This window comes from Rhinolophus ferrumequinum, chromosome 18, assembly GCF_004115265.2.
Source record: "Rhinolophus ferrumequinum isolate MPI-CBG mRhiFer1 chromosome 18, mRhiFer1_v1.p, whole genome shotgun sequence".
Classification (NCBI taxonomy): Eukaryota; Metazoa; Chordata; class Mammalia; order Chiroptera; family Rhinolophidae; genus Rhinolophus; species Rhinolophus ferrumequinum.
The window spans coordinates 28,325,054-28,339,350 of NC_046301.1; the positions used below are offsets into that span (position 1 = coordinate 28,325,054).

The 14,297-nt window shown below is 35.4% G+C and overlaps 1 protein-coding gene across 7 annotated transcripts in view; it reads left to right on the plus strand.

Annotated features, from left to right (window-relative positions):
* RAPGEF2 (Rap guanine nucleotide exchange factor 2) overlaps nt 1-14,297 on the plus strand; it is a 210,468-nt gene that overhangs the window by 5,222 nt on the left and 190,949 nt on the right. The window contains exon 1 of one of the 7 annotated variants that reach the window (XM_033133898.1): nt 12,884-12,902. The exons of the other annotated variants lie outside the window; for them this stretch is intronic. The gene's annotated coding sequence lies outside the window, so the exon portion shown is untranslated. Of the gene's footprint in view, nt 1-12,883; nt 12,903-14,297 lie in introns of those variants that run through there. 7 annotated transcript variants of the gene reach the window in all.

The window sequence follows — 14,297 nt, forward strand, 5'->3', positions numbered from 1 at the left end:
GCTTCTTCTTGTTTCACTTGAAAACTTACTTTTATTATAGTTTTGTTACTTATTTTATAAGTTTTATAGGCAATGAAAAGAAATTGTAATTACCTGAAGTAACTAAGACTAAAGAGATATGAAAATGTGGACACTGGTGATAGTTCTTTGATAACTGTATTTTATGGGCCATTCGTTTTTCTCACCCATTTTTGGTAGCAATTTCCTCATCTGTAAAATGAGGATAATAGCTTCCTGAGGTTGTTTTGTGGATAAAGTGAAAGAAAGTACATTTACTATTTAGTGCAATGTCTAATCATAGTTCCTATTGCAGCCCATCTTATTGAAATACCTGTTATTTCCCAAGCCTTGGGAATTCCAAGATGAAATGAGACATACATCCCTCAAGGAATTCACTGATCTCTTGCATGCTGTAAGTAGGATGTGGTTCTTTAGTGCCTTCACAGCTGCCCTCTGCCAACACTCAGCTTCCTAGGTGAGTGTGTATGGAGTCTTGGGGGAGTAGGAATTCACCCACCGGTGGACTAGGAGACATGAAGGAAATTCCAGACCGACCCGCTGTCATATAAGCAGCACACACGATTGTAAGAAAATATATGTGGACCTTTGTTCAGCGTGCTGGGAGCCAAGGGAGTGAGTCGGGGATCGGGAGTGACTCCATTGGAGTGCAGAAGCTTGTGGTTTGGAAGAGAGAGAGACGAGCTCGAGTTCTGTTAAAGGCTGATGTCTGTTTTTCAGGCTTGAGCTGGTTGGGAGCCTGAGTTACTCAATGGAAGTGGACTGGAAATACGCAGAAGTAGACTGCTGGGCAGGCAGGCTGAATTTGTGCACATTTATATCAGGTACTCGTTGCACCAAAGTATGCTCACATTATACCAATAGAGGTGAAGCACAGCAGGCGGCAGTGATGGACATTTCCTAGGTCGTAGGGGAAAAGCCCAAGTTGTTGAATACAATTTTCTTGATTTTAAGATTTTTTTTTTTACTTATACTATTCACCTACACTATTTTTTGTTTAGATTAATTAATGTTGTTAAATTAGAAAGGAGAAGCAATTTATGGTCCATATAATCGGTCTTTTGTAGCTTTGCCAGAGCTCGAATATATACAGTTCGTAAAAATATGTTCAGTGGTTATAATGTCAGCCTTTTTGGAGAGAAAAATAAGCTGATTGCTGTATTATTTTGGTTTAGGATTTTTGTCTTTTCAGGAAAAAAACAAACTGTTCTCGCTTGCTAATTGACCACTACTTACTAAACTACATGATTAAGTGTTTCTTGCTATATTCAGGTGTTTCCTTTTCTTCTTCAGTCTGTGAAAAGATGTATCTTTAGTGGTGGTGGTGGTGGTGGTGGTGGTGGTGGTGGTGGTGGTGTGGGTTTTAGTTTTTGTGGAGTGGAAAGTTGAGTCGTTGCATTTTAAATTCTCTTGGCTCCACCATTTCTGTACTTGTCATGTTCTTTAATCGTAAAAAGTGTTTTGGAGTTGTTGACTGATGTCAGCGACTTGAAGGGGAACTTTGTTTGGTCATTGGAACGAACTAATTCTCCTCCCTCTTAATACAGTTTTTCAACCTACAAGTTGAAAGTCAGATTGTGGAGATTTAGAATGTCTCAAATATTTGATATGAGCTAAATAAATTGAAATAAAAAGTTGCATTTTGATCCTGTTAACTGTTGGTAGTTTAATTGACAAGCCAACACTCACTGTAGTGTCTGGCCCTTAGCACCTTTCTGGCCTTCTCCAGCTCATCGTGTTTATTCCTACCCAACATAAAAGCTTGTAAGAAAAGAAGAGACCCTAAAGAAGAATTCTGGTGAGGCCTGATAGTAATTTTCCTAGAAGCTAACCCAGCCATTAGTGGATTGGGGCGCTGGGGTGTTTATCTGATTTCCTCTGGGTATTCACCCCAGAGTTAAAATTTATTACCTTTTTAAAATAAACTTTTAGGTTGAGATACTTGTAGATTCAGATGAGGTTGTGAGAAAGAATGCAGAGAAATCCTGTGCACCCTTTACCCAGTTTTCCCATGACGAATATCTTACACCAGGATATTGACATTGATAGTCAAGACACACAACCATTCCATCGCCTCAGCAAGTCCTCTCGTTGCCCGTTTATGGCCACGGTCACTCCCCACCCCACCGCTGGCAACAGTTAATCTGTTCTTCACTGCTATAATTTTGTCATCTCAAGAATGTCATATAAATGGAATCACACAGTATTTGACCTTTAAGGATTAGCTTTTTGCACTCAGCATAAGTAAGGCTCATTACCTTTTGGCTAAAATGAATTTCTACTGTTGTCACTGAGTGGTTTAGGCTTATGTTCCTGAAATGCTGGTAATATCTGGGGAGTGTGTGTGTGTGTGTGTGCGCGCGCGCCCGTGCGCATTTGGAGTGTCAAGGTGAGATGGATTTAGATAGTGACAATGATGAGAACATTCTATAATAATAATGTGTGTAAAATAAAGACCAAAAATAATAAAGTCTTGGATAAACAAGAGGTATACTAGTATAGAACATTGGTGTATTTCTATGTCCTATTTTTATGTACTGAAATGGGTGCTGGAAGATTGAATTAAAAAATATGGGACCTAACCTTTGAGATAACTACAAATAATCTATAAGCTGGGAAGTATTTACTATTTTCCATTATAAAGATATAAACTGTTTTCTATATTTTAAGAAAAAAAATTTTTCTGCTTGATGTCTTCAGTGACAAATTGCATTTGAGGAAACAAGTGAAAAAGAAAAGAATTGGCCAGGCTTTGAAATAACTGAAATTTTATAAAATAAAAAAGTGTAGACTAAACCTATTTAGTATTTATCCTATTCTCTATATAAGTAACTGTTTGAATTCTTCAAGACAATAATTTTCTGAATTCTTCCTCTGCATAACCCTTATATTATGCAGTCTTGCAAACTCCGTTTTCTTTTAAGCACACTCAAATTTATTAGAAAATGCTTGGTCAAATTGTTAGAAATATTAGGCTAAGTTACATTTTTTAGCTGTTAAGAAACTGCTTGATCAAACATACATTTCCAAACAACTAGAGATGAGTTTTAAAAATTCATGAGTTTAAAAAATTGAAATGCAGTGGCATAAAACGCCAGGAATTGAGGGAAGGAAGAATTTGCCTACGTTTCACTTTTGTTTCTAATCTTTATTCATGTATGATCCCCCTACTTTTGTAGAGCTGGCAGAAATGGAGGAGCAAGTTCTAGGGGCAGAACGTTATCTGCTCACCTGCTCTGCTCCTTGGATGTGGGATACCACGTACTTCTTATAGAAACAGTGTATGCAGAGACCCAAAAGTTCTGTATTCCCAAGTGTGAACCTCCAAATCTGATCACCTGAGACTTAAATTGGAATGGGTGGGAATTCCTGTCTTGATTCCCCTTTCTCTGGTATGGTTTAAATCTACATCACACAGGGAAAGCTCTGTGGGAGGAAACGTGGTGAAATCATTTTACTTTACAACTCCTTGTTCCCACTTTATATGTTACTGGGATGGTGGTTTTCCTTTGTAGTCATACATTTATATCTTTAATTGTATTCACAGAATAGTTGTTTTGAGTTTATTTGGTGTATCCTTCATATAACCTAATGTTTGGTTATATGATCCTGGGCTTTGGTGTCAAACTGCTTTGTGGTCCTGGGCAGGTTCCTTAACGTTAGTGGGCCTCTGGCTTTTGGAGTTCGTGAACTGTTAAAATTTCATAAAACACTGGGCACAGATATTGATTTGTCACCTATTTATTTTGCCAGGAAAGCGTGTTGAAATGAATGTAAACTTGCTGTCCACTGTTCTCATTTCATAAGAGAAAGGACATTTTAATATCATAAAAATAGAAAGGTCATGATCTCAATAAATAAATTTAACTTTGTTTTTACCATATTAGTCTGTTTTTGTCAAGGATTGATGAAAATTTTACCACGGGTGGGTATGGTAACATTAATCAACCTCATGTGGCGATGATGATTAAATACGTTTATGTATGTTCAAGTTCTTTAACAGTCTCTGGCATGGAATATTTAATGAATATTTGTTATTATTATTATGTTTCATATAGTATATTCATACTATTATTTGTTATTAATATTGCTATTACTATTAATAGTTGCTATTCATTTGCTCTTTGATCTTTTTCCCTTAGGTAATTTTTTCATCATTAGTGTATCTTATGACTAATTCACCAAAGTTATCTGTCACATCATTTGATTTGATAGACTTGATTCATAGCACATGTAGTATTAGGATTGCCCATTAGTCTGCAGGTTACCAAAAACTGCACAAACACAGGCTAAACTATGGGCTTATTTTTCTCGCCCAATAAGAAATTTAAAAGAAGACAGTGCAGGGTTGGGGTTACATGCTCAAGGATGTCATTAAGGAAACTGGCTCAGTTTCCTACTTAGCAAGTGATTTTAATTTTCAAAGTCACAAGATGGTGGCTGCACCACCAACCAGGAAAGAAGAATGTTGAACATCCTTTTCTTGGTAAGAGCTTGGCTTTTATTTTGAAGGAAAGCCCTCCTTCGGTACTTGTCATTGGTCAGAGCTGTGTCACATAGTTGCAAAGGAGGCTGGGAATTTGAGTATTTTGCTTTTAAGCCTCTCTCTTACAGAAAGGCAGGAAAGAACGGGATTAAGATTAATGAGCACTGTTAGCTGATAGTATGTGTCCAATTTACTTTGCATAGAAAATTGATGATTGTAATAAGTTTTTGCTGTGATTCTCAGGAGACCTCTTTGAAAGTCTTACTGGATTATAGAGCGATATTACTGTAGCTACAGTTACAGAATCATATAGATATATTCAGCTTCTTGGTTCACTTATTAGGTGTATGATTATTGATTTTCTGAATTGCATTCTCTTATTTGAAAATAGAGATGAAAATACCAGTGGGTGAGCATTATATATAAATATAAATGAAACACTGAATGTAACTTTTATATATAATTATTTATAAATGGTAACAATTGAAATATTGATGTAAAATAAAGTACAGGCTTATATTTTCTAAATTAATTCCTTTGTTTCAAATTTACTCTATTTTTAAAATTCCAGAAATTTTATTTCATTTTTTTTAGTGTGTTCCATTTGTATGTTCTCATATTTCTACTTGTGGGAATACTTTGTCATTTTTCTGGGATTTTTAAGTTTCAATTTGTCATTCCTCCCCAAAGCTGAATCATCACTTTTCATAAGTAAACATGCATTTATATATACAATATTAATAAAAGATAGTTGTTTAAATACAGTTTTCTGTAATTTGTTGAATTACTACTTATATCATAAACTTATGTCTTTAAGAAAAATGGTTTCATATTGAATATTATACAAGACTAGCTTTGCTACTAAAACTTTCAGTATGTACTCTGTCCTGCCTTAGAGCAATTGTTGTGTTTAGTTATGGGCTTTTTATGATAGCATTCAAGATTTATAGATACAAACTGCTCTTAATGTGTAGTGGGATCAGGTAAACAATTTGCTATCAGAAGCTAATGGCTAGAAATGTTATTGGGAAAAGTTACGGGTATTTGTCATTTAAAAAAAATTTTACGTTTTCATAAGTTATTTGTTTTGGTTGGGAGGTAGTATAATATATGCCCGGGTTTGGAGTCTCAAGTTAGGACACCCTTTAGCACAGAATCAGAGCTAAAAATACTGTTTAATGACTTGATCTTTCTTTCTTGGGAGTTGGCGATACAGAGACAAAAGTAATTATATCCTTCTATATTAAGAGCAAATTGAATAAAAGCTGAAAAGGAGCAGTCATTTTTGGTTCAGTTTCTGTAGCACATAGGACCTCCTTTATAAAAACATATAACTTTGAAGAACAAAGTTATTTTTATTGTGTATCACGCAGTTGTCTCCTGTAAGTTTAATCACTTGGTGCTTACATTTTTGAATGGTCATTTCCATGATACTTTCCCTGGCATTTAACAGAGTGTATAAATTCTTCTCTGGGCTGCTGTGACACTTTTATTCTGTTTGCAGATTTTTCATTACTTTGAAATTTTTGGCTATCTTCAGGAACATCATTTAAATTAAACTAAATTATAAAATTGAATTCAATTCTAGAGTCGAGAACTAATTTGCTGATGAACTGTTACTAAGTAGAGGTCCTAGCCTTGACCCACTTTAATAGCTATGACTGTTTTTTAATTGTAAAATGATTTACATGCAAATATGTTAACTTTTTAAGGGGTCGCGTCAGAAATAGATTAAATATGCTCCATCGTAATCTTACTTAAGAAATAAGTTAAATATGCTCCATCGTAATCTTACTTAACTGATTGATTACATATATTATTTAGGAAAAAGTAAGCTGTAATAAAACTTATTCAAGGTAACAATTTTTAACAGAATTTTTTAAGACAACACATCTTAATTAAATACATAAAGTAGCATTTAACTTTCACTTCCTTGTCCTCTACTTTTCACCTTTTTAAATTTTTTACGTTTTGACATATAACTGCTCTTCATGGAAGGGGAGATAGTGTGTTTTCTGGAGTATCTGAAAGGCCCGAATCCACAGAATGTTTTCCTCACCTTCTGATGATGCCTGACGTGACATTGAGGAAAGCGGATGTGGCAATATTGTTTCTTGGTATTGAGTGGAATCTTTGAGATCAGCTGGCCAGTGGTTTTCGTTGTCTCACAGGCCTGTCGTTGGCCCGGGAGTCTTCTCAGCGGCCTTTGGGGACGCCTGGACATCTAGCTTGGCCTCCACACTTCAGAAAAAGGAGATTCACCACTGAAAAACGTTGAAAATCCCTGATGTAGCTTGGATTCACGAGTAGAGGAAATAAGTACCAAGAGTAGTTAAGTGAATTTCTCCATTTCACAGAGACAGAATCAGCAAACTGTGGAAAGTTTAATCCCCTACCTAGGTAGAGGTGAGCATACCAAATTTGACCCACAGCCTGTTTTGGTGTATAAAGTTTTATTGGAAGACAGCCAAGCTCATTCTTTACATATTGTCTGTGGCTGTTTTCACACTACAGAGGCTGAGTTGAGTATTGACAGAGAGACATGGCCTGCAAAGCCTAAAACATTTACTGTATGGCTCTTTTTTGAAAACGTTTGTTCTTTCCTCGGACTCTCATTTCTGTAAAAATGCAAATACCTTTGGAAGAGTGTCAGAGTGGGGAGATTATTTAGTTCTGTTATCAGTTACACCTCAGAGAGGTGGAGAGTTCCTTTCTAATATTTGATAGGGTGTGGAGTGACCCAACTTTGCTATGAAAGCATATTTTATAAATTTGAGGGGCTGGGCCTAGTAATATTATAGCAATATCATGAGCAAACATTTCTCTTTATTTCTAATGATAGTCCTTAAATTTCAGTGTGTGTGCTTTCTCAGTAATATAACTGCAGAGCCATTTTGGAGCTGTTTTTAAAATAGTTCTGAAGAGATTTGATTAAATAGTTACCTTTCTTGAATGGCTTCCTCTATGGTTTAGAAAACTTCTAAGAAGATGGCGTGGGAACTGAATATCAAATTGATCAGAACATTAAATCACCTGACCGTTGTTTTTCTTTCTCACTTAGTATTATTCCAGCTCAGGTTTTATATGTGTATAAAATCATTTTTAGTGAATGTCAGAAGTTGCTTGAACTCTTTGAGAGATTACAATTAGGAATGTTACAGCTGCTATTCCATACTCTATTAGTAGAAAATTTACAAATGAAAACTTTAGGAGCTTTTTAGGGAAGAATCCCCCCTATTGTAAATTAATTTTTTTGGCACATGTCACGTGTTTTTAATCCTTGTTTATTTTGAGGCCAGATAACTTGATGGAAGTTTTGCTTTGTTTTGTTTTTTTGGTTCCACAGGAAACAAATTCATTACCTAAGAAATAAACTGCATTGTTAGCGAATTAAGTTGATGTATTCAGTAATATAGGAAATGAAAATACCGATTTTTCAGTTCTATTAATCCATGAGCTTTGTGTTCTACTTCTTAAATACCTTTGTAAATAAATAAACAAACAAACAAATAAATAAATAAATAAATAATTTTAATCCTTAATTTTGCCAGTCATAACTTTACAAGCTTGGGAAACATTCAAAGTGAATATTTAGAAGTTGCTTGATGGGGTAAATTTACTCGCTGATCTTAGCAAGACAGTTTCAGCTTTTCTGATGGAATGTTTAATTAGGTATTTCTCTTCTATTACACCGAAAGTGTGAATTCCTTAATATGTTGCATATGTTCTACAAGAAATATATTGCTGACTGCCCCAGTGATGACACAAATGTGTGTTTCACTGCCTTCTGGTTGGCGTACAAGCTTGAAAAGTTTAATCACGCCAGGTTAAGAATTTCTAGTTTATTTGACGTGCGGTGGGAGCTTTTGAATCGAGGCAGTGAAAGTCAGGATAGTACTTGAAGAGAAATAACTGAGTAGTAGTATTAGGATGAATGGGAAGGTTCTGGAGGCTTTTAGAATGCTTGAGGCATATCCTTCCATTAGGCTGGGTACAGTGGACTAGCAATTCCACAAGAGATGGGTTGCGAAACAGATCTGCATCAGTTGGAATTGAAACAGACAAACTCGGGAGGAAGAGGGACCAGCAATGGCTCAGGACTATACCTAAAATTAATGACTGTGTAGTATTTTCTTTTTTGAGACTATTCTGAGTACTCAGTTATTGTGTGAGAGCAGGATACGTGACCATTTTTGTATTTTAGGAGAATTATGTTAAGAATGTCTTACAGTAAGTTTCCACTGGCTCTAGACTGGGAGGATAAAATACATGAGGAAACTTGCTTTGTTAGGAAAACTGAAGGGGAGTTTGAAAGCAGATCCAGGATATGTGTTCTTATGATTTTACTCTCTTTTTTGGGAGGCATTAAACACAAAGTCTTCTTTTCTGGTTGTCTCTTGGGCTCTCTCAATGAGAACTTTCAACTGATTTTAGGGCTCAAAGATCTAATAAGTCTTCTGTAATTGCAAGCCTGTAGTGTTTTTGCTGAACAGGTATCTTTAGGCAAAAAGAAATGAACAGGAGGGGACTCACCCCTGCCTAGTTTCACTGTTATTTAAAAAGAGCAAAACCAAAGCACTTTTGTCAGTCTCAATTATTTTTCTTCCTAGGTATAGGCAAACAAGGACTACTAATTAGTCATTCTAATATAATATCTCTTGGTGATCTTTACAAATACACTCTGTAAGGAGAAAAGAAATTTTACTCTGTAATAGCATTGTTAACATAAATGTTTATAAGACATCTGAAAGGCACTGGGTATAATGTGTGTTATTTATCATACTTGATGTGTTAATGTTCATATAATACGGTTTTTCTATGTCATACAGTTTTGGTCCCAGGAAGGACTTTTTCTTTTTTTTTTTAATTTTAAATCTAGGTTATTGTTTTCAGTGTTCTAGTCTGACTTTTCTTGAAACAGTTTCTGTGGTCTTTTCTGCGTTTTCAAGACATGTAGAGTTAGATGAGAAGTTTTAATAAATTTTTCTTCCTGAATTAGGCTTTCATTGTTAAAAAACAAAACAAAACTATGAGTCTGTAAGCCTATCCGATATACTAAGCCCAATACCGGGTATATTGCTGGGTGCTCTGCTCAATTAATCAGCCTGTGTTGTACTAAAAAACCCTCAATTTCCATTTAGTTTGCGATCAAGAATTGTTTACTGCTATTTGATTTAAAATGATTGTAGGCATATTATCTACACCTTGAAACTGGATTCAGAGATAAAACTGTTTACTTTTTAATTAGGTTATTTACCTTTCTCTATCTTCCATCCAAACAGAAACTTGCATGAGTTTATCTTTTCTCTTTTTAGTGTGCTAAGGACTTGTCTTCAGTAGCTGTCACTTCCTGGCAACCACAAAGATAACTTAAATGATTACTTAACATATTGAAACTTGTACATCTATGGTAATTATATCAATGTGTGTAAAGAAAAGAGACTATTCCAATGGGATTTCGGGGGTTAGAAGTGAAATAACTTAAACGAGATCATTTGCCCTCATAGAGGTTTATTTTCTTTTTTAATTTTTTAATTTTTTAAGTTTAATGTATTTTAATAGCAAACTTACAGGAACAGCACAGAAGACAGAGAACATTAAAAACATGTACTTGCATGTAGGACAACTCAGTTAGAAAAGTATAGCGCATGGATGGAATCTACTGTATGATAAAAATGCTACAAACACCCTTTAGTTGCTATCAACAAGAAATTTACTTGTTTTTAAAAAAAATCCAAATGCTGGCATCGTCCAGAAAAATTTAACAGGTTTATTTATAATTGTTATAAAGTTGATCTGCTGAAACTTGTTCACTGAAACTTTTGACTTGCATTAATGCTTTGTTCCTGCATTTATATTAAAAATTCACACACAAATGAAAGTGGAAAAACTGCCAATACCTGATTTCTGTCCCCTATTTTTCCACTTGTAATCATATACTTAGGTACCTTTTAACCCCATTAAAAAAAAAATTAACATTCAGAACTACCAATAACAGGAAGAAGAGAATTTTTTTTTTTTTTTAAAGAATGAATTGTTTCCTATCATATTGGATTCTTAAGCACGTTCTCCCCATGTGCGACGTGCTAGCTGGATGTCTTTCGGCATAATTGTTACACGTTTGGCCTGGGTAGCCCACAGTTGGTGTCTTCAAAAAGCCCACCCAGATAGGCCTCACTTGCCTCCTGCAAAGCACCAATGGCTGCACTCTGGAAGCGCAGATCTGTTTTGAAGTCCTGAGCAATTTCTCGCACCAGACGCCGGAAGGGAAGTTTGCGAATCAGAAGTTCAGTGGACTTCGGATAACGTCTAATTTTCATAGAATGCCACGGTACCAGGCCTGTAACGATGAGGTTTCTTCACCCCTCCAGTAGAGGGCGCACTCTTGCGAGCGGCTTTTGTAGCCAGTCGCTTCCCGGGTGCTTTACCACCGGTAGATTTGCAGGCAGTCGCTTTGTAGGAGCCATGGTATAGAGACCTCCTTACTTCGCTGGAGCTCGGCGAGCTAGAGGCGGTGCTGGCGTTAGAGAGCGATGGGGGCCCCCACATAGAGGTTTAGGAGAGAGACACTAATCACTCCAAATTTGCAACAGTGTCAAGTGAAACTTTGTAGAAAATGCTAATGAAGACCTTGTTACAATGTATGTAGTATCAGAACTGACTCTCAAATAGAAATTTTTCGTGTTTACTCTCCTTCAGGTACTTATCTTTAGCAGATAATCAATTTTTATACTTTCAGATGTCATGTCGGTTATTTATGAAAATAGTTAATAATCATTGTAGTCTTCTGGAAATGGTCAAAAACTAATTTAAAACCTCAAGCATATTATACAGTATTTTGTACATTTCTATTGTGATTTTTAAAATTTTTTTCAAGGAAGGGAGTAGATATTAAACACTGAATCAATTTTTTGGAAAACAATATTTACCTTCAAATTGGTTGAAACAAAATAGCATGTAGGAAAGAGAAAGAAAAAACTATCTCCCATAAATCAAAGTCTGGTGGAAAGCAACCCGTAATTGTCATCAAACTGGGTGAAATTTTTTTTTTAAGGAGAAATAGGAGACATCTCACTCATAACTTAAAATATGGCCTTTTATATCTTACCAGGTTTTTAAAAAATATATTGAATAAGTTAAATGACCTTTACTGTAAAATGTCATTTACGCTATCTCTTGTACATGGCTTTAAAAAAAAAAAGCCTAATTCTTCTCTATCATAGCTTTCAAAAGATTATAAGAAATTCTCAGAATTTTCTTCTTAAAGTGTTGGATAAACACTCCCCTCTGCTGATTATGAAAATGACTACATTAAAATGTTTACAGGAACCTATGCTTATCCTCACCCTCTGCTTTTAGGCTAGGTCCTAATTTCCATTTCCCTTCATTTTTACTTTTCTCAGTTGATTATAAGACCAAAGGTACAAGAAGAGAAATACTGTTGTGGACCTTTTACTTAGGATGGTATTTTAGAGGGAAAAAACCTAAGGCCTCATTCCTCTTTGTCTAGTGGACCCCATTCTTGTGGATGATAATTGTCAAGAATGATACTTGTAACCACAAAGAACAATAATCTTGCATTATCTTACTGGTAAACTGCTCTTGTGTTTGAATTGATTTTTTCAAAAGGCTAACCTTGGAGTTCAGGAAAGAAAACAGTTCATTTTTCTTCTTAGTTCTTTCCATTCTAACTGCGGTCATTCTCAGGTCTTTATCAATGTCCCATAAATGAAGCTTTTGATTTCCTCCCTTTTACCCATGCTAGTAGCTCTTCCTTTAACGCTGACCTCCGTCCCTCACACCTATCTATCCTGGTCAGTTTTTAAGGACTAACTTAAATGATCCCTCCTTCATGAAGCTTTTTCTGGTCACTTGGGCTGAAGGTTGAATATTTCTTTATGTGATTTTTGCTGTTTTTTTAGCTTGCGTATCTCTTTAAGGCATTTGTCCTTTGGCAGTTAGTTCATAATTATTAGGTGTATACATCTTATCTCCTATTTTAAACTGCAGGAGTCCTTGAAGGTGAAACTATCTTATTGACGTTTGTGTTGACAGTCCCCAAATATCTTAATGTCTGAAGTGTGTGTCAGACTTTTCATAGTAATTCAGTAAGCAATACTGATGGGGTACAACCGACTCTGGTACAGTTTTAAAGTTTAACTCATCTTTAAAATTTTTATTTGAGTGTAACATAATTTAGCCTTGTGATTATTTTGAGACTGAGCCAAAACTGATTCTTGGAATTGCCTAGTTAGGCGATACTGATTCAAATTTTACTTAGTCACCATGACTTGTGTCATTCACAGATGCAAGTCAAAAGTAAAAACCTGAATTCTAGGCATGGCATTATGAATTCCCAAGCAGTGGATTTCAGTTGGTTGCCTTGGATTATGTTTGGGTATGTATACATTTGCTTTCACTGGATTCTGAACTTTGTGTTTTGTACATCTACCTTGCAACCTTTCTTAACATTTTCGCTTGAATGATATTTCCACGCTGCTGACTGCAGCATTCGACTTTACCCCACGAGCTCAGTGTTCCAGAAAGGAAGTTTAGGAGAGCAGATGTACGTTTTTCTATATTTTTGTGTTTTTCAAGAATAAATAACAATAGGAAATTTTCATACTTTAATCATTTATTTTAATAAAACAGAGCACCTTAAACTGTATTTACTTAGAAATATAAATACTGTAATTCTTCTCTGTGGATTTTTGACACATTTTGGGGAACAAACTTGAAATTAATTACTGCAGTGAAAAGGTCAAGTTAGATCAACGATGTTTTAAACTCTATATTCAATCTCTTGTACAGCCTAATGAGGAAAAGTACCTGGAGGAGAGGGACTTGTGTTACACCGCTTACTGTCTCTCGGTGTGACCTTGGCACTTTTTGGGGCCTTATTTTTCTGGTCTGTAAAACAGGGCACACTGCCTGCCTTACCTGTTTTTCAGAGTGATTGTAAGGCTAAAATGAGCATAATATATGAGACAGTACTGCACAAATGGAAAACTCAACGCTAATGTAAGGCATAGACTATCATTGACAAATCTCAAGTGTCTGTGCCAGTGGAAATCGTGAGTCATTTGCAAAGATAATAAATAGACTAAGCTACTTTTAATATTTGGCTAGTAGCACTTACAGAAGTTTGTCTCCTTTTGGTGTGTGTAAGGCAGTAAAACCATGTTTTCAAATTAGTCCTTTATTTGGTTGTCCACGTTAATACTTATCTGTGTCATTTTAGAAGCATAGGCTTCATGTTGAGTTTTGTAGAGCTTTTCTTCGTGAAAGCATTTTCAGGTTTCAGAGAACCATTGTGTAAAAACTCATCTACACCAGTGTATCTTAAATAGTTTTGATCACTTTAGATTAAATAAAACAGCTGAACCCAAAGTTCTTCACTTTCAAAAGTGCTCAAAAGTGGCAGTCTTTCCGTATGTGTCATATATACATATATATGTATATATGTTCTATTCTAAGTGTTTATCGGAATCTGTGTTTTTAGAATAAAAAATTTGTAATTATACGCAATGGATGGATAGCTTTCTTTTTTTGATTACCAAAGTCTGTCATTATTCTGTATTTAATTTGGATGCTGGTGAACTTAGACATATCGCCAGAAACTTTCACAAGAGTGGTAATAGGAATAAGAATGTGGAATAGAACTCTCATGACTGTTTTTAAAGAATTTGAATTTCATAATAGTGTTCCCCATTGCAAGGGGCAACAGTACGTGAATCTTTATTTTATGCCTCTAGTCATCCTTAAATAAGAGTTAACTTTTATAACGCAACCC